The 21,692-nt window shown below is 39.5% G+C and overlaps 1 protein-coding gene and 2 pseudogenes across 3 annotated transcripts in view; 2 read left to right on the forward strand and 1 right to left on the reverse strand.

Annotated features, from left to right (window-relative positions):
- RASGRF2 (Ras protein specific guanine nucleotide releasing factor 2) overlaps window positions 1-21,692 on the forward strand; it is a 214,533-nt gene that overhangs the window by 148,364 nt on the left and 44,477 nt on the right. The gene's annotated exons all lie outside the window — the stretch shown is intronic.
- Window positions 2,981-3,363, reverse strand: LOC119261263 (60S ribosomal protein L32-like; annotated as a pseudogene).
- LOC119261490 (U6 spliceosomal RNA) lies at window positions 16,811-16,909 on the forward strand (annotated as a pseudogene).

Here is a 21,692-nt window from a genome sequence, read left to right on the forward strand (position 1 = left end):
ACTTCTAACACATACAGTTTGCTTCAAGGCAAAGAATGTGAAATGACAGATACAAACCTTAAGTACCATCCAGGACTTTAGAAGTGGCCCATATACCTTGAGAGGGTCTGAAACTTCACCTTCATTGGCTTCCTGGTAAATCTGCTTAGAGTCCAGTCCAGGTGATTCTTGGAATCCCAGCAACTATAGAAAATTGTATTCACTGTGAGTGGGACCTGTGATCATCGCTCAGTCTAGAAAGAGCTCTTTCCTGTGGTGGAGCTTTAACTCTATACAAGATTTGAGATAAAAGAGTCAGTGGGGGCTTGTGTGCCACCACGCTGGTTGCAATGTGTTTTCAAGCCTCTGCTTAAATTTAGCATCTCTCCATTAGAGTAGAAATTAAAATGTGTTCATTTCAGGTGGCTGCTGATACAGGGAATGTGCAGGTGCATTTGGATACAGTTATGATATGAATAGAAATGCAAATCCAATGAATACACGTATCAGGGCACATCATGGTCCTTCCTTGAAGCTCTAGGATTAATTATATAGCTTATGAAATGATCTAAAATGAAAAATGAAAGTGTGAGGTGGGTTATTTTTATGAAAGTAGAAACAATGGCAGTGGAGATATTTCAAGCAGCTCCTGATTCCCCTGATTATCTGTGAGCAGATTACATGTTTTACCATTCTATGCAAGTCAAAGTAAATTAACAAAATATAGAAATGGTTGAATATACTTATAGGAAAATTAATGGCACAGTTACAATTGCCTAGAAAAACAGTGATTTCTTTATTGGTGATTACTTAATACTTATAAAGTAGATAATTCATAACCTGTTCACTCAACTGTCAAGCCACTCAGATCCAGGTAGTCAAGAGTATATCTGAGAACTTGGTGTGAATTGGGCTTTGACCCATTTTAAAAAAACTAATACCTGGTCCCATCCCCAGGGATTCTGACTTCATTGGACTGAGTTCACCCTGGCCGTCAGGGCTTTTTAAAGTTCCCCAGGCGATTCTAATGTGGAGCCAAGGTGGGGGACCACTGGACTGGATGGAGGTATTTGCTTCTTTGGTTGCAGCATTTGCAAGTTAATTCCTTAAAGTTCTGACCCTTATCCCCTCTTCCAAGAGGAGGCTGGAGAGGAAGATATGCCCTTCCCCAGGGGTACTTAAGGGTCATTAAGTCTCTGGTTTTTATCCCTGGGGAGTAGATCTTTGTCATGGTGAAGGTTCTGGGGATATTTTACAACGTTGGTACTCTTCCCCTTCTTCTGCAAGCTTCATGAAGAGATCTTTTGCTGTCTTTCCTGTGAGAACCTGGTATGGCTGCTAGGTAAAGCTCAAAGGGTATGGTGCCACCTAAGAATGCGGCCCTAGGGAATTTTCTGCTGTCACACTAGTCCACACACAGCCTCCAGCAATTTATCAGATTATCCATTTAAGTGTTGCTAACAGTTTATGACTCCAGTGACACTTGCTCCAGGTAAGCAGATCTCAGACGTCCCTTCAGATGCACGGGTCTTGCCAGATTTTGGTTGTTTACCCTGCAACCTCAATATTCACATCTGTTCAAGAAAAGAAATTGATTTTCAATTGGTCCAACTTTTTCATGTATCAACTTCCAACTTCTTTACCAGATGTCACAGCTGAAACTGAAAGTCTTCCTTGGTGGAATTTTTATATTGACTCTATATGTAAATTTGGGGGAGAATTATCTATCTAAACAATATTTAGCCTTTCATTAAATGAGATTAGAATGTCTCTTTGTTTATTTAGAACCATTCTCATTTCTTTCAGTGATGTTTCTTATTTTCAGCATGTAAGTCTTCCATTTGTTTTATTTCATTTATTGCTAAGTATCTTTTTGTTTGTCAGTTTTTCCCCCTTAAGGGAGTTATTCTAGTTTGGGATTTTCTATTGGCATTTTCTATTTGGCATTTCCATTTTCTATTTGGCATTTTCTATTGTTTATTTTCAAAATATATGAAAACCATTTTTTTCATTATCTTAGCAAAGATAACTATCTCAAGCTTTGGGGTAGGCTATATCTAATTTGTATTTTTAAATAAAATATATCACTATTATTAATGAAAAAATAAGAGCTCTGGCAAACAAAAATTAACAAAGATTCCAAGTCTTATTTTTTGAACGCACATACATATTGCTTGGAATTTGGATTTTGGGACTGAAAAGCTACATCTTTAACTGAATTGAGTGAAAAGCTACATCTTTAGCAGGTGTGAGCCCTGCAAAGCAGTGCAGGATGCTCTGTCAGGTGATCGTTGCATTCTTTGCCTGGAAAGATGTCACACGGCTGGCTAGATCCCACGACACGTCTTCTCTGCTCATCTTCTCTGCCTTTGATATGCCTTCTGAACAGACTCAGATTCTTGTTCCAGCTGCTGTGTGCACCCTTTTTCCCAACCATGTTGTACTGTACATTCTCTTTCTTTGTGTTCCCCTTTCTCAGCTCTATTACCCTTTCTCCTTGGCAAAAGTGCAATACAGTTGATTGTGCTTCTTCATTTTCTTTGATTCATTCCATTGCTTAACTGTGAGTTGATTGCATGACAGTTTCATCCATTTATGGGCCAGGCAGGTAACTGAAAGGGAGGATGGAGAACCGAAACTATGTGTAAGGGCACAGTCTCTGATCAGGCTCCCCCGGATTTTGTTATGACAGAATACAGACTGGGGCTTTTTGATCTTTTTTCTTCCTTTTTTTTCTTCTTTAAAGGAAACCCAGGAATCTGGATATTTAAATGAAATCTTGGCTTTAGTAGAAATGAATTTGTATTCTTTTAATTCTAAGGCACACCTCAATAATAGCAATGGGCTCCTGAGTCTTCTCAGTGTCTACACCCCTCCTATTTCCTATTCCTTTGGCTGAGCTGTGTACAGAAGTCCATCCCCTTTCATCCACTGTGGCTTGAGAAATTTTGCTTTCAGGAGTAATCTTTTTTTTTTTCAGTTTTATGTTTTTATTAACACATTACATGTGTACACAAACTGTCTGTACATTTTCTCCTCGGTGCAACCTGGCGTTAGGATTGGTGACTCAGACAGCCAACTGCCCCACTCTTTCCACAATGGCTTTGTGGTTCTTGGAGGAGACAGTCTGAGCTATCTCAGCACAGTAAAATTTGTTGCCCATCAGTAGCAGCTCCAGCTCCTTGACAGGTACCACGAACTTCCAGAATCTCTGTTGAGCATCAAGATCTGGCCCTTGAGCCTTGCGTGCACCCTGTTATCAATGCTTAGAGGTTCCCACCAGTTACACTTAGTTTTGACATATCAGTCTGAGAAGTGCCAGATGAACTTCTGTGACTTCTTTTTGAGGATCTAGGACTTGCTGAAAGATCTGAGGGCAACCATGATGCTGAATGGGTGATGTATAATCAGAGGGTAACCTCATCTTAAAATCTTGAAGATTACTCATTGTCACCTCCTCTTCACATCAGTGGGAACCATCTTTCTTCATCTTATTTTGTAGATTCTGGAGCAAGTGTGGGACCCAGAGACCCAGAGTAGAGAAGGGAATAGCATAGGTTCTTGCAGTTACTGAGAATTAAGCTTGGATCTGTCAATTAATAAACTTCTGGTTTTTTTGCTTTGATATTACCTCAATCCCTTGTTCAAAAAGAACAAGATCTTAGGAAACTTAAATTGCTTACTTGTTACCAAGTCTTGATTCTGTCATAGCACGCCTTTCTTTCCATCTTCCTCCCAACTCTGTGTCCACCTGGCCCTCACCTGAGAGAGACAATAGCATGGTAACTCCAGAGAGATGAGCTTAGGTGAAATTCGTTATCTGTGGATAGATTCTTACTTGACTAACAGTTGGCATTGATTTATTTCATAGAATTACAGAAATGAGGACTTTGTTACAATGTTATAGTCTGGTCAGAAGCATTTATTTCTATATTCAGAACTGTATTAAATTTGCGGTAATATTCATCACCATGAATAAAGTTAATATCATGTTTATATCCTGCTGTCTGTAGTCTCTTACAGAATTTCTGAAAGCACTTAGCACAATTTAAATAGCTTGTCTATTTATTGAGTGAACTGATAGACACAGAATATGGACTTTATTCAATGTCTGTGTAACCAGCTAGATTGTAACTTCAGATAGAAATCATAAATTGATTTTCCACTTCAAATTCAGAAGCTTGATATCATATAAATGCTTTCCTGCAGTGATTCTCAATGGGGAGTGAGGAACATGGAATAAGAATAGCCAGGGGTTCTTCAAAGAACCCCTCTTCCTCTGGGGACTCTGAGCAGCCTGCTCCCCCAAGCAGGTATGTCCAAAGATAGATGTTATTCATGGAAATATGCAGCATTTGTGAGTGGTGTGAAAACAAAAATAAAACTGAGAATCGATGATACCCATGGAAAGACTCTTCACTTTCTCAATCTAATTCTTGGTTTCCTATTTCCTGTTAGTCAGGAAGTAGCATATAATAGGCTATCCCTCTAACCCATGTCAGCAGTGGCATTTTGAAGTCTAAGGTCAAAATGTTGGTTCTATGCAGTGTTTCTTGTCTAGGGCCCTCACATCATTTCATTTGCTGTCTTATTTCTTATTCTTCCCTTTCCATGTGTCCTGTTGCCTCCCCCACCGCCCCAATTTTCCCCCTCATCTTTTCTAATTTTGTAGTTATTTCGTAAAGTCCTCCTGCCAGAACTGGCTGCATACTTTGTAGGACCCAATGCAATGAAAACATGTAGGCCCTCTTATTGACAATATTTTAACAACTTTAGGATAATGAGCTTTCTAAGGGTGGAGTCCCCAGAGGCCATATCCTGAGCACAACTTGAAGTCAGCCCTGCCTCCTCCAGCTTAGTCCAGAGCCCAGGAGTTTCCTAATGCTGCCCTCTGGGTCGGGTAATAAGTTGTGCTCAGGATACGTCTTTCAGTGTGTTTCTAGGATCATCTCCTGGTTCTGTAGAACTTTTCCATGATGAAAAATACACTAATATAAGGCTGGCCCCCTTATTTTAAAAATGAGAAGTCTCAGGCTGGTGGAGACTAATTAGAAAAATGTGGTATACATACATACAATGGAATATTACCCAGCAATCAAAAAAGATAAACTCATGCGCCCCATTCACAGCAACATTGATATAGCTGGACGAGATTATGCTCAGTGAAATAAGCCAGAAAGAAAAAGAAAAATACTGGATATAGACGAAAATATATTCTGGTTTCTTAGTCTGTTTGGTGATATAAATATTTATAATAAATGTAGTAAGGGAAATAAAACAATAGGCATATCAACCCTACAACAAACTGAAAATGAGGATTCTGGAAAGTTAGAAATAGTAGATAGTCCTAACAATATGTAATGAAAAGTAAAATTTCTCTGTGAATTTTCTTTTGGGAGATATAAACAATGATAAGCTGTGACTTTATAACATTGCATCAGCTTCATAATAATTTAGAAAGGAGGAGACAAGCTTCATGAGAAACTCTGAGCCAGGCACCCAGCTCAGCCATTTCACAGTGAATTGTGAGATAATAAATTTTGTTTCAAATCTCGAAGTTTTAGGGATTTTTCATGTTAATAGTAGATAGCTACTGCAGGGCGTATGATGGTAACCAGCCAAACTTTGCCAAATCATGCATAATCAAATTGAATTTAAGGAGCATATTTTCATTTTGCAAAGAAGGTATCTGTGCTGTTCTCTCTGGGACAGAACACCCTGGATTTATTCCCCACCAAACATTTTGAAATCGAGGGAATATACTAAAATTAACATTTAACTTACATCTACTTTATATTTCAAGATCTCTGAACAGTTTTTCTCTTCTCCTTTTAGCTGTAGTGCTTGCTCTGAATTGAATAGACCAAATTTTCTGCTGCTGGAGAGCTGAGAGCAGTTTGATTTTAACACAACTGTTGCTTAGCAATAGGAAGGACTTAATGACTCTACTCTCTTCTGCAAACTGAGAGAAGCCTTGCTGTGTAGCTATTGTCTGTCTGCAATGCTAAATTTGAAATTGTAATTATCATTTGAAGATAAAATCAATGCTGGCCTATATGACACATTATGCTTTAGCCTGGCATCTCAGCAGGCCAGGGGTTTGGACTGCCCCAGTTTGAGGCACCTTTATAGAAAAGCTGGTCTCTTGGAATTACAGGGAATTTAAAAGTCTGTGACAAAGCTCTGAAGATGCTAGTAAGTCCCTTACTGGTTGGTGGTTTGTATTCCCTGTATAGTGACTTTGTGATTCTGGGACCAAATACTTGGCTCTTGAGATGCTGTGATTAGAAACTGGGCCAACAGCGATAGTGGGGAAGAGTAGGGATTCCAAAGAAGTTTTAGGCAGTGGGAGAAGTAGTCAGTCTAATTGCTGCTGACCTCATTACCCTGCTGTGTTGGAAAGACTTCCAGAAATGTCAGTCACTTTAAAAGTTTAAACACAGGTCTAAATCCTACTGTTCTTCAGAGAGGTTGGCATTGAGATCAGAAATCTCTACCTGAATTAAAAGTATTATTCTTTATCCTTGGATTAAATGATGCATAGGTTTATTTGATGTTGTTTAATTTTTAATTAGCCATATAGGTCTTTCCATGAAGACCCACTGCTTTATCAGGTAGTGTAAAAAGGTGAAAATGAAATAGGAGACATTGCCTGTCCTCTTTCTGAATTGACATTCCAGTTAAGGAGATTAGATGAACAAGCATAACATAGATCTTGAAGTATTAAGATGTAAACTCCAGGATATTGATAATAATCAGTATAATTATCAGCCATGTTGTTAAACTCTGGAATTGAAGACCAAGGAAAAATGTCACATTAGCAAAGTAACAAGGCTTCAGTGCATGACCCTGAATGAAAAGGTTAATATAGTTTCAGAGTATTCACACACTCTTCAATTATTCAGTTTTCCTTGGCAGCAGATTTTTTTGTTGGTGTTTAGAGATTTTTTTTCCTCCTCTGGATCTACAAGTTATTCTTTATGGGTGCACACTTCCTGGTCTATGTAGTAACCTTAGGTATTAGAGTAAATGGAAGCAGCATCTGTTATACTTGATTAAATTAATATTGCCAAGATTTCTACATGTATGTAATAATGAGAAGTGATGGAAGACTTACACAGTGATCCTGTACATAATTCAGAACCAATTCAAAATGGGAGAGCATCTTTGAATAAAATCATCCAGCTAATAATTTCACATTGCCAGAGTTCTACTCATTCCTGTGGACTATGCATAAAAAGTCACAGTCCTCCTTAGAGGCACCCAAATGCAAGCTTTGCAAAGGCGAGCACCTCCTGCCTCTATCTTACCAACCTTCCTCACTGCATTTAAATCTTTGTAACTGATGCTTTTTCCTTAATCCTGTAGTAGTGCTATGGAATTTTCAAGACCTGATCCTATACTTTTTGTTTTATATAATGCCTTACAATTCCATAGTCCTTTAATACAGAATGGTCCATGTGTCTGTCACAATAAGCCTAGAAACTGGAATGCCAGCTATTATCTTATTCCTCTAATGTACCAATATAAAAAAGCCGACTCAGTGAGATATAGATCAACATGTAATAGCGTCACTATGGCAAATAGAAGAAATCCCTGAACTCACAAACCAGATTTTGTTTAACAGGAAGTTATTCAGGGAGCAGACTCCATATGTGAACTGGAGAGATGGGCTATTGGTGAGGACAGTTAAGAACCGATCTCAAGGTATCGGGACTGAAGAATGGCCAGAGAGTGAATTTGGGTGTTACATAAACCTGCATTTGAATTCGGCCATTTGTCCAGTTATGTGATCTGGGGAAGTCTCTGTAATTCTAATTTTTCTCAGCTTTAAAGTAAGGATAATGATTATACCTAAATCATGGATTTGTCATGAGGATTAAATAAGATGATCTATGTGCCATTCTTAGCTCCAAAATTGAAACTGATTAAGTGCTTAACGACTATTTCCTGCTGTTATTAGTTATTGTTTCCTGCTTATGATTTATAAGTTTCTTAAGGGCCTTATAAATTGAAAATATAGGACCTGATTCTGCATATTGGTACTTCTGTCCATTTCTATCTATTAAGCTAGGTAACCTTCCTATTAAATCAGTGGTATTTCAGGGCTATCTACTTCTGAAAAATTGACTGATATGTAATTAATTGGTTCAGTTAATTAATTGGTCTAAAGTGGTTTTAATTATCAATCATATTTAACTATGGCTCTCAGCTTCCTTCTCTCTCAGATTCAGTCCCCTCCTGTGCATAAGGACGTTTCAAGGAGTGCATTTTATTCCTGGTTTTCCTTTTTTGTTTTGTATTTTGCATTTAATTTCTCACAAGACATATTTAGGAATTTAAACATATTTCTTTGTTCTCCTAAACATTTCTTCAGATCAACATGTAATAGCGTCACTATGGCAAATAGAAGAAATCCCTGAACTCACAAACCAGATTTTGTTTTGTCATTTACTTTGTATTTTCTTTGTCATTATAAAATCTACTTACCATATGTTTCTTTGGAATACCTTCTGCTCATTTAACTACTTATAATGGAGTCTTAGAGACAGAAGTCTCTAATTCTCAAAGATTAACTGCCCTGTCATATAAAAAAAATCAAACATTTTTATTGAGATACATTTACTACATCATACAACTCACTCATTTATAGCATACATTCAGTGGCTTTTAGTATTGCATTGACAGCTTTGGAAATTTCAGTTGTAGTTTTGAAAATACTCATTCTGCCCACTGTGGAAAACAGTTCAGTTGGGATGGATGACAAACTCAGGGTGTCTGGTCTTGTCTTGGCACTATGGGTGAGTGGAGGATGCAGTTGACGAGCTCCCATACCTTCTTGGGAATTACAGTTCTCAGGATTTGAGCTTCTGTTCTTAACAGTGAGAGTGGGAAAGAAATTGTGTGCTCCTTCTTGAAGACAGTGTTTGTTGGGAAAGTGATCTTCGGTTGCTAATGTCTGGTGATATAGCCGTGGGAGGAAGTTATTCAGGGAGCAGACTCCATATGTGAACTGGAGAGATGGGCTATTGGTGAGGACAGTTAAGAACCGATCTCAAGGTATCGGGACTGAAGAATGGCCAGAGAGTGAATTTGGGTGTTACATAAACCTGCATTTGAATTCGGCCATTTGTCCAGTTATGTGATCTGGGGAAGTCTCTGTAATTCTAATTTTTCTCAGCTTTAAAGTAAGGATAATGATTATACCTAAATCATGGATTTGTCATGAGGATTAAATAAGATGATCTATGTGCCATTCTTAGCTCCAAAATTGAAACTGATTAAGTGCTTAACGACTATTTCCTGCTGTTATTAGTTATTGTTTCCTGCTTATGATTTATAAGTTTCTTAAAAACAGGACTGTTGTGTTCTCCATTAGATCTCTGGCCCTTATCATCATGATAAACCAGAGTGTTGAACTGAAATGAATGCATCCTCTAGTTACCCATTTATTTCCTCTATCACTTCCTGCCTCACTTATGTCCACTTGTATGTGTACACACATGCATACACACGTATACATGCATGTGTGCACCCTACCCCCTACTGTTACAAGGACAAGAATTAGTAAATTAATTGCAAACAAGTTTGTGTGCCATCCCGTGATCATCTGATGAAAGGAGTATAGCTTCTGGGAACATTCAAGAGATCAAGAAATAACTCTGTTAAATGAATCTATGCTATAGGATGGTACTCACCATAGCAGACTCTAATACATGATAGGTAACTGGGGAGAGAAGAGATGAAAGGCTCTCAGTGTGTTTTTGTAGTAGGAATGGATGAAAAAGCTTAGGTTTTGCTCTGGATTGTTCTGGAAGGAGAAAGAGCCTGAGAAATGTTAATGTAGACACTGTTGATGAACTATATTTAGGACATAGCGAAAAAGAGAGAAACAATACAATTAAATTGTGAAATGGATTAAGTCCCTTTTCTTGGTGCCCAGGGAATATCTGTGGTTGTTTCCTGCCCATAGACTTTCCTTCTTTTTGGTTGACCTGTAACAAAAAGAGATGGCTCTTTGGGTATCAAGAATTCTGGGTATAAAGGCAGGAAGGCTGAGATCAAGGAAATCTCCAAAAACTACTGAATAGCTTCCTAAAGCTTTATTTCACCTGTTATCTTCAGTTTTTGTATTTTCTCATGTTAGGGTTCATTGTGACTTCCCTTGACACTGCCCCACATATGCTGGTGTATCACAGTTGCTAGGACTGACATTCCTACAGATGATTTTCATAGCCACTATATTGGACCATATCCAGGTTTTGATTCAGCCATAATGGCAAAGTGATCTTACAGATGCTCCAGAGTAGTTTCCAATATAGGCCAGTTCAGTTTTTGATTTTTTCCGATCCTCATCAAGTTTTATGCATAATGATTATGACACGTCATTCATTTATGATGAATTACTGGATATAAGGGATTTTTCTATAGCCTGAAGTATCTTCTTTAGAATACCAAATCTATGGAACAAAGGAATATTTTTATCAAATTCAAGTAAAGATTATGAATACTTTGGACAGTTATTACTAAAAATTTGAAGCTGTTGCTAAAGTTTGAAATATATCAAAAAGAAAACAGGATATCCAAATTTAGTTTATCCTTTTTTCCCTTCCAGGCTTTTAGGAGATGTATAACTACCTTCCCACTGGAAATCTATCAGACTGAGAAATGGGGTGACTTTACTCCAGATGAAAATTTCGTGATTTATTATTTGTCAGAATGATAAGTGTTTAATGATAAGTGTTTAATGATAAGTTTAAGTGTTTAAGTGTTTAATGATAAGTGTTTATGTTTCTAAAGGCATCAACAAAATTGATAAATTCTATACTGATCAATAAAAGGGAGGATACTACTAAAATAGCAGGATTAAAATCAATCCTACAGAAATTAAAATAATCATAAGGAAATATAATCAAGTTTTAGTCAACACTTAAGATGAAATAGATACATTTCTTATAAACACAAATGACTAGAAACAAAATAGAGTATCGTATAGAACTGAAAATTAGTTTTTCTGATGACAAATTGGTCATACTAAAAGAAAGAGAGCCAGGGGTGGCTGGTGTGGTGGTCTCCTGATTTGGTTTCATATCCTTCATCAAAGAGCATTTCCAAGGTGTGATCTTGAAAGAAAATAGCCTTTTCTCTGAGTTTATGATGCAAAATAAATCCTAATGAATGACTTCACTGCATAATTGATATGCTATTAAATCTTCACCTTTAAACCTCAGCATAAGAGCCAGCCCTTAGAATCTCAAAAGTTAGAGGCAAAACTTTCAAGAGGATTTGCTATGTGACAGACATCGAGATTTTATAATTTGCTGAGCCCAATGAGCTTTATTATATAGGTGGAGAGGATATCTTGGACAAAATATAAATATTGTTTTATCCCTATTGTAGCTTTTCTTTGTCTTATATACAAAGATTCCCATGTGTGAATTTTTAGTGCTCAAATGATTTGCTACCTTATCTAATCCTTGTAATGAAGCTATTCCCATAAGATTTATTGGCATCAATGAACTTATTGCTGTGTGTTAGTCCAATATGCATTTTCACCTTCTGTTTGAATTCTTTCATTTTGCCAGTCATCTCTTTTTCTGAATCTAGAACCATCCTTTGCAATGGTTGGATTTCATTTAAATGAGAATTCAGTTCTGCCAGGCAGATGCAAGGATAGGCTTTGAAAACTCTCACAGGCTGTCATCTAAGGATGTCATCTCAGGAGTGCACAGTTCACCAAGGACTGTTCTCAAGTTAAGAGAGAAGCTTTTTGTGTCTTTTTGTTGTTGTTCAGTAGAAATTATGCAGGGTGTTAAAGGCAATACTGCAGTCCCCACCCCTCTCCCCCGGGTGGTACCTCTGAAGGGCAAAGTGCTATGTTCCCTGAATTCCAAGACTTGTTCTGCCCTCTCCCCATCAACTAACTCTGACATCAGATGGGAACGGCAGCTAGCTCCTAGTTTTTACTGCAAATACCATGTGTCATGAGCTAATTCCTGGACGTTTGTTCTTGGACACTTGCTGTATATTTTTTTTTTTTTAATTTTTTTTTTTTATAGAGGCATGCTTATTTATTTATTTGTTTGCTTGTTTGTTTGTTTGTTTGTTTATACATGCACTGGGTACAGTCAGAAGCGCGGGAGGGTGAGAGAATTCACCAGAGCCAGAGCGGGGAGCAGAGCAGGCAGAAGGACCGAAGTACACTGCTGAGGGGAGCAGCGGGCGGCAGGAGAGGTCTGCGCGCCATGCGGGACCCTCCTCCGGTGGCCGGGAAGCAGCTGGGGATCGAACCGGCGCCGCAGAGGCCGCGGGCAGCTTCGCAACCCAGCGCTCAACCGCTGCGCCACCGGGGAGGCCCACTTGCTGTATATTATCAGTGTTTGGTGGTGGGAAACAGATTAGCTATTTTCTATGGGAAAAGGTTTATTTTAGGGAACTGGGTACACAGGAAGGACTGAAAGAGTAGACTCAGGCTGGCCTTCCAGCAATCATTTCTGGGACATGTTGTAGAACTGACAACACCAGGGAGTGAGTTGAGGGGTGTGGGGAAGGGGCTGCCTCTGCTGTCCATGGAAGGTGGGCATGCTGGAAATGTTGACCTAAAAGCCATCAACTTCACTGCCTCAGCAATCAGGTAATCACTGTGCCACAGAGGCTGCCTCTGTGGGCTGCAGCATTGCAGAGCTGTTGCAGAGGAGTCCTGGCCTCCATGGCCATGCCTGTCAGCAGAAATGATTGCTGCAGAGGAAAGTAGCCTCCATCTCATGTCTACCTCTGAGACCTGGAGCAGACACTCTAATTTGCATTCAGAATCTGAGCTGCAGGAGAGACTGAGAAATACAATTTTTAGCATTTGAGCCTTGAGACCCACTGCACAGAAAGGAGTTTTTCTTCCTCTTAGCCTTTTACATGATATCAGTTACGCTTATAAAAGAACATGTTTATAAATGTTCTATAAAAGCGATTCTTTAACCATCTTACAGCAAATGCAGATGTGAATATATTGGAAGAATGTGCAACAATGAGATAGTCAAGTAGACAAGTAAGACATTCTAACAAATTTAAATGCACCTTTATTGAGGAGACCTTCAAGCTCAAGGGACTGGGGTCAGAATGGGGGGGCTGAAATTGTATGGGGAATATAAAAATAAAATTTATTATTAACTAAAAAAAAACAAAAAAACAAAAAACAAAAAAAAACTATATTCAGGCAAAGCAGAGTCTGTGCAATCTGTGGTCTAGCTACAAAAGAAACATGCAATTAGAGGGTTCCTGTGGGATACCAGTTTATGTGCATACGAGTGTACATCAAATCCTGTACTTAGAATAAATGGTCCCTTTATCCCCCCCCAATCTGGAGAAAATACAGATGTGATGTGTACTTCTGCAGGAGATGCTGTATAATCAGAAAGGTCGACGGACTGCACTAGGAGGTGTTTGTTCATTTAATAATACTTGTAAGAAAGGAAAATTCGAACCTATGACTGCTGCAGTGTCATCTGTAGTTGATGGAAGTGGTGTCAGATGACAGTGTGCCATGCAAAGCTCTGCTGCCCCATGAGATCATCATGGTGGTTAAATGAGTTAATGTGTGCAAAGTGCTTAGAATGGTGCCTGGAATATAATAAACACATAGGAATAATTGATATTATTATTACCACTACTATTTGCTGCAGAATGGGAATAACTCTGACTTAAAAGATTGTTTTACAATTTAAATGAGTTTAGTTCCTGGCATAAGTAAGCACTGAATTATTATCTACAGACTGATAATGATCATAATGCTTTAACTTTTCAAATGATGCTTTCACTGTAGTCTTTCCCAAGAATTTAATCCCAAAGATCTTCTACCTCTGACAAGTAAAACAGTGTTACTGGCGTGAGTTTGAGAGAACACAAGGGCCAATTTCATTTCTTCAAAATGGGACATTTTTCTCAGAAATGTGCACATTTATTCCATGGGTTTAATGTACTTTACAAAGGTTTTTCAATAGAAAGTTTAGTTTACTTTTGGAAAGTTATTTTTCTAAGCAAAATGACTTTGACCACTTTATTCACTATGTAAATTAAGATCTCTCCCTTTAAAATTGGACCAAGAGTGATAAAAAAATAGGTTTGCCTGCTTAAAGTTTAGAATTTAATATTGTTCATTAATTCATATTTATGTTAACCAAATAGTTTTATTTGATTTGGTAGAAAATATTTTTTGACAAGTATCTAGTAGACTGTTGAATCATTTCTAGACTGTTGAATCATTTCTTGGGAGGTTAATAGAAAATTCTTTAAGAATTTGTGGTTTTAAGAAAGGATTTTCTCTAGCATGATGAATAGCGTCAAGTAACACAGACTTAAGGAATAGGATTCTTGAGGAGCTTCTGGTACCTTCTGGCAGCTATAACTTTGCTAGTTTGATCAGCAAAGTATGAATTCTAACGGGAAGAATGATGAGCTTTCTGTATGGGAATTAAAATCCATGCAGATGAGGTGAGAGTGTCTGGGTAGGGCAAGGAGGAACTTTGGAGCTTCCAAACAACTTTAAAAATTTTTGTGGTCTATGTTGAAAGTTGTCAACATTGAGCAATAAGCAACCAACTTCCATTGAAATGATATAGACTTTAGCTTAAACACTCTGCTGAAACATGAAAGAGGGGAGGCTAATCCCCAGCCAGGATGCAGGGAACCCTAAGGATGGAACCCAGTGACACCCTGTCCTCCTGAAGGTGACATTTTCCTGACACTGAATGTTTCACAACTGTGTGCAAGCCTTCCTTCTGAGTCCTCAGTTGCTAAACTGAAAGTACTTTATGATACCTCAAGTCTTGTGGTTATGGTCCCTGGGGAGGATGGGATGGAATGGGAGGAGAAGTGTGGTAAATTCCAAGGCAGGGAGTTTCAGGAACATCCTGACTCAGGAAATACCAAGGTCTTTCAATAAATGGAACCAGTTTGTGTTAGTGTATTTATTCACCAGTGATAAAGTAGATAAAAGAGCTTGGATTTAAAAAAGTATAAGCAATTGAACAGATGAGCACCCACTCCTTGTAAGGTTTTTTGTGTGAAGGAAGACATAAATGCAACCCTGTGTCCCAGGTTGCTAGCATGGGGCCTCAAAGTGGCATCTAATTTCTTCTTTCCTGCTTTGCATCCAATATGGATCATCATTGGAAAGCCCCTCTTTCAAAGAATTTCTTGGGAATATTTCCCAGAAATTTCCAGTGCTGATTTTCCCTGCCTTTGCTTGTCCACTGGTGCTCCCTAAGCTAGATGTTTTGTCTTAACTACAGCAAAGCCTCACCTTCTGGTGCTAGGTGCCTCTGCTGCTGAGATGGAAGCTTTGGCTGATCCTCTAAACCCCACTCATTATTGCTACTACTGGGACTGGGCAGATCTCTGCTAGCTGCCTAGACCATCTTCCCTAAGCCCTGGGACTTATTCCAGGTCAGCAGGTCAGCTTCCTGTATCCTTCTGGTGACTTGACTCTTAGGAATCCCCATCATCCTTTCCTATAGTCTGGCCTGGTTCTGTCTATTTCAAATGGATCCACTTGGTGCATCTCAGTGTCACTGAGCCCCAAAGAAAAGAGATGAGGTTGTGGTTTATTTCTACTCTGGAGCCTGAGGTGAAATCATGGGTCAGTCAGATATATGGAATTAATGTTGCCTGAGTTTCCCAAGAAACAACCAAGACTTAAAGCACAAGTGGATTATTAGAGCAAGGGTGACATTTTATTCCTCTTTCTGAAAGCCCTTGTGTGCTCTTTTACAAATACACAACCTCTTTGGGACATGTGAGGGAATGGCAGCATTGAGGAAAGACCTTGTTGGTAGTGGGGAGGTTCCTGGGGTTATGGAGGTGCTAGTGGAAAGATGGGGCCAGCGGTGGGTAGCAGGTCATTGACTATGCCAGGGAAGGGAAGGTGTCAGGAATACAGTGGGAGACCTGAGCTCTGTCCAAGGAGATACTGAGGCAGGAACTTTAGAGTCACCTTGACACATTCCTCGTCTTACCAAAGAGGAAATGGAGATCCTTAGATATTAAGGGACTTTTCCAAGGCACTCAGTGAGATTAGCCCATTAAAAATCCCCAGTGCATTTTTCCTTTCTTCACATCTTACCGCTCTTTACAGGGGTGAAGGAAGAGAGTAAGGATGGAATTGCAGAGAATTTGAAAGAAAAGGAAGTTAGGGTGTCTTTTGATCTCCCACATGAGGTGACTGCAATCTTCACGTCACAGGTGGTGAGGTGTGGTGAGGTGTGCTGGTGGAAGAGCAGGAGGACCCCAGCACTGCTGTCATTATTGCGGGTCAGTTTATGTCATCCTCAATGGCTAACATGTTGGATCCACGTGAGAGTCCTGAGTAGCAAACCATCCATCAGACAGCATTGCTAAACTAATTCATCAGAGTAGAATTATACAGCGAGCTGCTCAGAATCTGTCTGAAATCCTGGGAGGACCTTTAAACTGCACAGTTCAGTACACAATCAGATGACAGTGATATTCTCCTCCCTGTGTTTTCTTTAAGTTTCAAAGCAGGCACAGAATTTAAAATGAAAGGCTACAAGAGCAGCTGCAGGCATGAATGCCTGCATTCTGAGCCCTCTGCCCTCTGCGGCTGCCTCCAGGGTACATGAGGAAAAGCAGAAGCCTCGCCTGGCAAGTTCTGATGGTGTGATCAAAGACATGGAGTAGGGAGCAAGGGAACATAACTGAACATTGTGGGAATCACATGGACTCGGTCTTCAGACAGAGTGGAGACTTCTCTGGACAGAATCCCAGAGCTGTGCTGCCTGGATTCACTATATGACTTCAGATCTCAACTGGGAATTCAGGTGCTGACTTGGGCAGCAGATACTCAATTGGAACGATACAGAGATTAGCACGGCCCCTGCACAAGAAAGACTTGCAGATGAGTGATGCATTCTATATTTGTACACGTTATTGTTAAATATTACACAGTACAAATATTCTTTTCTGAACACCAACATTCTGCACCACCACAAATTTGAGGAAACCACTTTACTAATACTTCAGAATGAGTATTTCCTGTCTTTCTTTAGATTGCCATGCCCCTCTCCCTACTTGGATGATGATGATCTTGTCTCCTATTCAAAGTAAAAACAGACACAAGTGGTCAAGGGTGACCTTTTTCCTCCACTAATTTCATCAGCCCACTGAGCTTGGACTCATCTTCTGCCTTCTCCCCGTGGAATAATCATTCCTGTGCTGTTCTTGGGTCAACCCTCCCCCTTTGCACCTTCCCATCTTTCTCATCTCCTGGAGAACATTTCTCATGCAGTTACTCTTCCCTCCCTTATCATGGTCATCAGTTTCTCCCTCTAGTCTGATCCCCATCAGCATACCAACATGTCATTGCATCACCTGTTTCACCAGCTACTATCCTTTTCTCTGTTTTCAAAGCAACATGAAAGAAAAATTAATTGAAATAATTACCATACTTAATGTCTCTACTTCATCATCTCTGTTTTCCTCAACTATTCCCTGGACTTTCACTCTGAAATGACTCTTACCCAGTCACTACATCTTGCCGAAGCCAAAGCCCTCATCTTAATCAACCTCACAGCAGCATTTGACACACCTGATCACTCCCTCCTTGTCCTACCACCTTTTCCTTTTTGGCTCCATGAACCCACCCATGCCTGGTTTTTCTTTTATCTTCCTCTCCTCTCCTTTTGGATCTTCTTTGCGTGCACTTCCTTTATCATATCTTCAAAAGATGCTGCCTGATCTTATTCCCAGTCTATACTCTCTACTTAAGTGAGCTCCCCCGGTCTTATGATGTTGAGTCCTATTTAAATGCTTGAAGCTCTCAAATTTACATTTCTAGTCTGCGCTTTTCTACTTGAATTTCAGTAGAGTGTTATGTTAAATAGCCCCATTGATATCACCACTAAGATGTATGAAAGAGACCTCTTTCAGTTTAAATCCAAACTCTTGATTTTCTCCCAAAATCTACCCCTTCCCATTTCAGGAAATAACATCACCATCTATCTATTTGTTGGGCCTCAAACAGTGAAGGTATTCTTGATTCTTCTCTTTCCCTCCGTCCTAATATTAACTTTCATGGACTGCCTCAATTAATAAATTGCCTCAAATTAGGTGACTACAAATAGCATAAATGTATTGCTTCACAGTTCTAGAAACTAGAAATCTGAAATCAAGATGGCAGCAGGGCCATATCCACTGAAGACCCTAGGGAAAGAGTTGACCTTACCTCTTCCAGTTTCTGGTGATTGCTGGCAATCCTTGGTATTCCTTGGCTTATGTCATCATAATTCCACCTACATTATCACATGGCCTTCCCTCTGAGTATGTGTCTAAAAATCTTTCTTATACCATGCAAGTCATTGGATTGAGGGACCACACTAGTGCAGTTTGACATCTTAACCTGATTACATCCCAACGTCCCTATTTTCAAATAAAATGACATTCACAGATTCTGAGTGGACATAAATTTTGAGAGAACAGTACAGACCTCACTTTTGATCTATCAGCAAACTTTCACCTCTTCATCTCCAACAATTCTTAGCATCCTAGCCACAACCTTTGTCCAAATCTGCATCACCTGGATTACTACCTCCTACCTGGGCTCTCTCACTCTACCCTCACCCGCTGCAGTTCACTCTACACATACAGCCAGAGTAACCTGTCTAAAGTGTAAATGTGGTTATGATTCTCTAGCACAAAGCCCTCTAATTATTGCCAGGGAATAAGATGCAGCTCTTTAATTTGTTTTTTTTTTTTTTTAAGATTTATTTAATTAATTAATTAATTTATTTATTTATTTATTTATTTATTTACTTATACAAGCACTGGGTACAGTCAGAAGCGCGGGAGGGTGAGAGAATTCATCAGAGCCAGAGCAGGAAGCAGAGCAGGCAGAAGGACCGAAGTACACTGCTGAGGGGAGCAGCGGGCAGCAGGATAGGTCTGCGCGCCATGTGGGACCCTCCTCCGGTCTTCGCAACCTAGCGCTCAACCGCTGCGCCACCGCACCACTGGGGAGGCCCTCTTTAATTTGTTTTGAATGATGTATAGTGATCTTGCTCACTCTTGAACTTCATCTCCCATTTCTGGGCCCCAAATTTTTTGGACTCATCCCCAGGGCTGGTTTCTGTCCTTTGATTGTGGGAAGTTGTCTCAGGGCCTTTTCATGGACTTTTCTGTTTTTAAGGCTTTTCCCCTCAGTCTTCTTATGACCACTGCTCTTTTATCACTCAGTGCACAGATTTCCTCAACCCAGCCTAGTGGGTGTGTTTTCTGTCTCCTGTTTCCCTCTCCCTTTCCCCCTCATCAGCCTATTTACACTCCATGTAGCTCTTCTTTTCAATATCTGAATTTTCTTTTTTTGTTTATGATTATAATATCACTGACATTATGTATTATTATCTGCTAGTAGAATCTAGGTTCCTATGAGCAGTTAATAGGTTTTCCTTGTGTACCATGGACCTCAGCTCCTACAAAGGTAATGGCCACAAAGATGCTTAAAATTTTTTCTGACTAAAATTGTTGAGTTCTGTATCTCCTATCTCCCTCCTAAGATATGTGTTATTTTCTAGCATAATCTGCTATTTTGATACATTGAAACTTTCTAAATGAATTCTTTTATTTATTTATTTTTTAATTTAATAGAATTTTTTCTTACATTGTTGTAGTCCCCAGAGTTCTCCCACCACCATATCACCCATAAACCATCGCCATATTCCCTTGTGTTCATCCCTCCCCTGTTTTCCCCACCCTTACACCTACCCTCTCCTTTGCTATATGCCTTAATTCTGTGGTCTACTTGCTAATTTTGACTTTCTTGACATTTGTTTGGTTTTTCTATATTCCACATATAGGTGAGACGTATAAGTGAGGAAAACATAGTATCTTTTTCCTTCTGACTAATTTTGGCTAGCAAGATTCCTTCTGGCTCCATCCGTGTTGCTGCAAATGGCACGAGTTTGTCTTTTTTGATTGTTGAGTAATATTCCATTGTATTAATATACCAAAACTTTTTGATCCCTTTGTCTCATTTGGGGCATTTGGGTTATTTCCACATCTTAGCTTTTGTAACTAGTGCTGCAATAAACATAGGAGTGCAGGTTTCTTTTCCAGTTAATATTTTTGTGTCCTTTGGGTAGATTCCTAGGAGTAGCATTGTTGGATCATATGGTAGATCCATTTTTTTGTGTTCTGAGGCGCCTCCACACAGCTTTCCATAGTGCAGCCACCAGCAGAGTAAGAGCATTCCTTTATCTCCACATCCTCTCTGGAATTTGTTGTTTCCATTTTTTTTTTTTAATGTGGGCCATTCTTACTGGGGTGAGCTGCTGTCTCATTGTAGTTTTGATTTGCGTTTGCCTAATAACTAGTGATGTTAAACGTTTTTTCATATGCCTGTTGGCCATTTGCATTTTTTCTTTAGATAATTTTTTTTTAGTTCTTTTGCTGGTTTTTTGATGGGGTTGTTTGTTTTTGTTGACTTGTTAACTTCTTTGTAGATTTTTGATGTCAGTCCCTTATCTGTCACATGATGTGCAAATATTTTCTCCCACTCAGTAGGATGTCTCTTTGTTTTGCTTATTGTCTCTTTTGCTGTACAGAAGTTTGTTAGTTTGATATATTCCCAGCTGTTTATCTTCTCCCTTGTTTTCCTTGCTTCTGGGGAAGAATCCTCAAAGATGTTTCTGAGGTTTATGTCATGGAGTGTTTTGCCTATTTTCTTCTACATATTTGATGGTGTCAGGAATTACATTCAAGTCTTTTATCCATTTTGAATAAATGTGAACAATTGAGGAAAGAAAATGATCTGTTTTCGTACCCATTCCCAACTATCCCTAAAATGCTGTGCTTCGATGTCTTCAAAATATGTCATCTAGGGCCTCCCCAGTGGCTCAGAGGTTGAGCGCCGGGTTGCGAAGCTGCCTGCAGCCTCTGCAGCGCCGGTTCAATCCCCGGCTGCTCCCTGGCCACCGGAGGAGGGTCCCACATGGCGCGCAGACCTCTCCTGCCGCCCGCCGCTCCCCTCAGCAGTGTACTTCGGTCCTTCTGCCTGCTCTGCTCCCCGCTCTGGCTCTGGTGAATTCTCTCACCCTCCCGCGCTTCTGACTGTACCCAGTGCTTGTATAAATAAATAAATAAAAATAAATCTTTAAAAAAAAAAATGTCATCTACTGTGTGAGTCCTCTCCCCACTTCCACACACACCTGAATACACAGGTGCAGGCTTATCATAACTTTATATGCCCTTTATACACGCCCCCACCTAGAAAAGAAGCCATCCACTCATTTCCTCACCCCCTTCTTCATGGGGAAGTATTTCTAGATGTATGTGAAAAAAATCCATAGAAATACAGAGGGTTTTTGAAAGTACAAATATTCCTTGGCTTCTGATGGGGTGATATCCTAAACCTGTCATAAGTTGAAACTATCATAAGCCAAAAATGATGACTAGGAGCTGTTGCTTGCTTCTTCTGCCCAGCATAATAAGACAGTAGCCTCCCATGGTTTCTACCAAATGCACGCTGCTCTCACACCATCATAGTCAGAAAATCGTAAATCAAACCATTGTAAGTCAGGTCTATCTATTTTATTGTTTTGGTTTGTGGGGAAAGTCTACCAGGTGCCAATAATGTGAATATTGTTCCCCATCAGATGGATAAATTAAATTTTACCTAAAAAAGAGGTTGCAAGCGCCCGTTATCAATTTCA

The sequence above is a fragment of the Talpa occidentalis genome, unplaced genomic scaffold (assembly GCF_014898055.3).
Source record: "Talpa occidentalis isolate TD23 unplaced genomic scaffold, MPIMG_talOcc4v2.1 talOcc4.6, whole genome shotgun sequence".
NCBI classification, from domain to species: domain Eukaryota; kingdom Metazoa; phylum Chordata; class Mammalia; order Eulipotyphla; family Talpidae; genus Talpa; species Talpa occidentalis.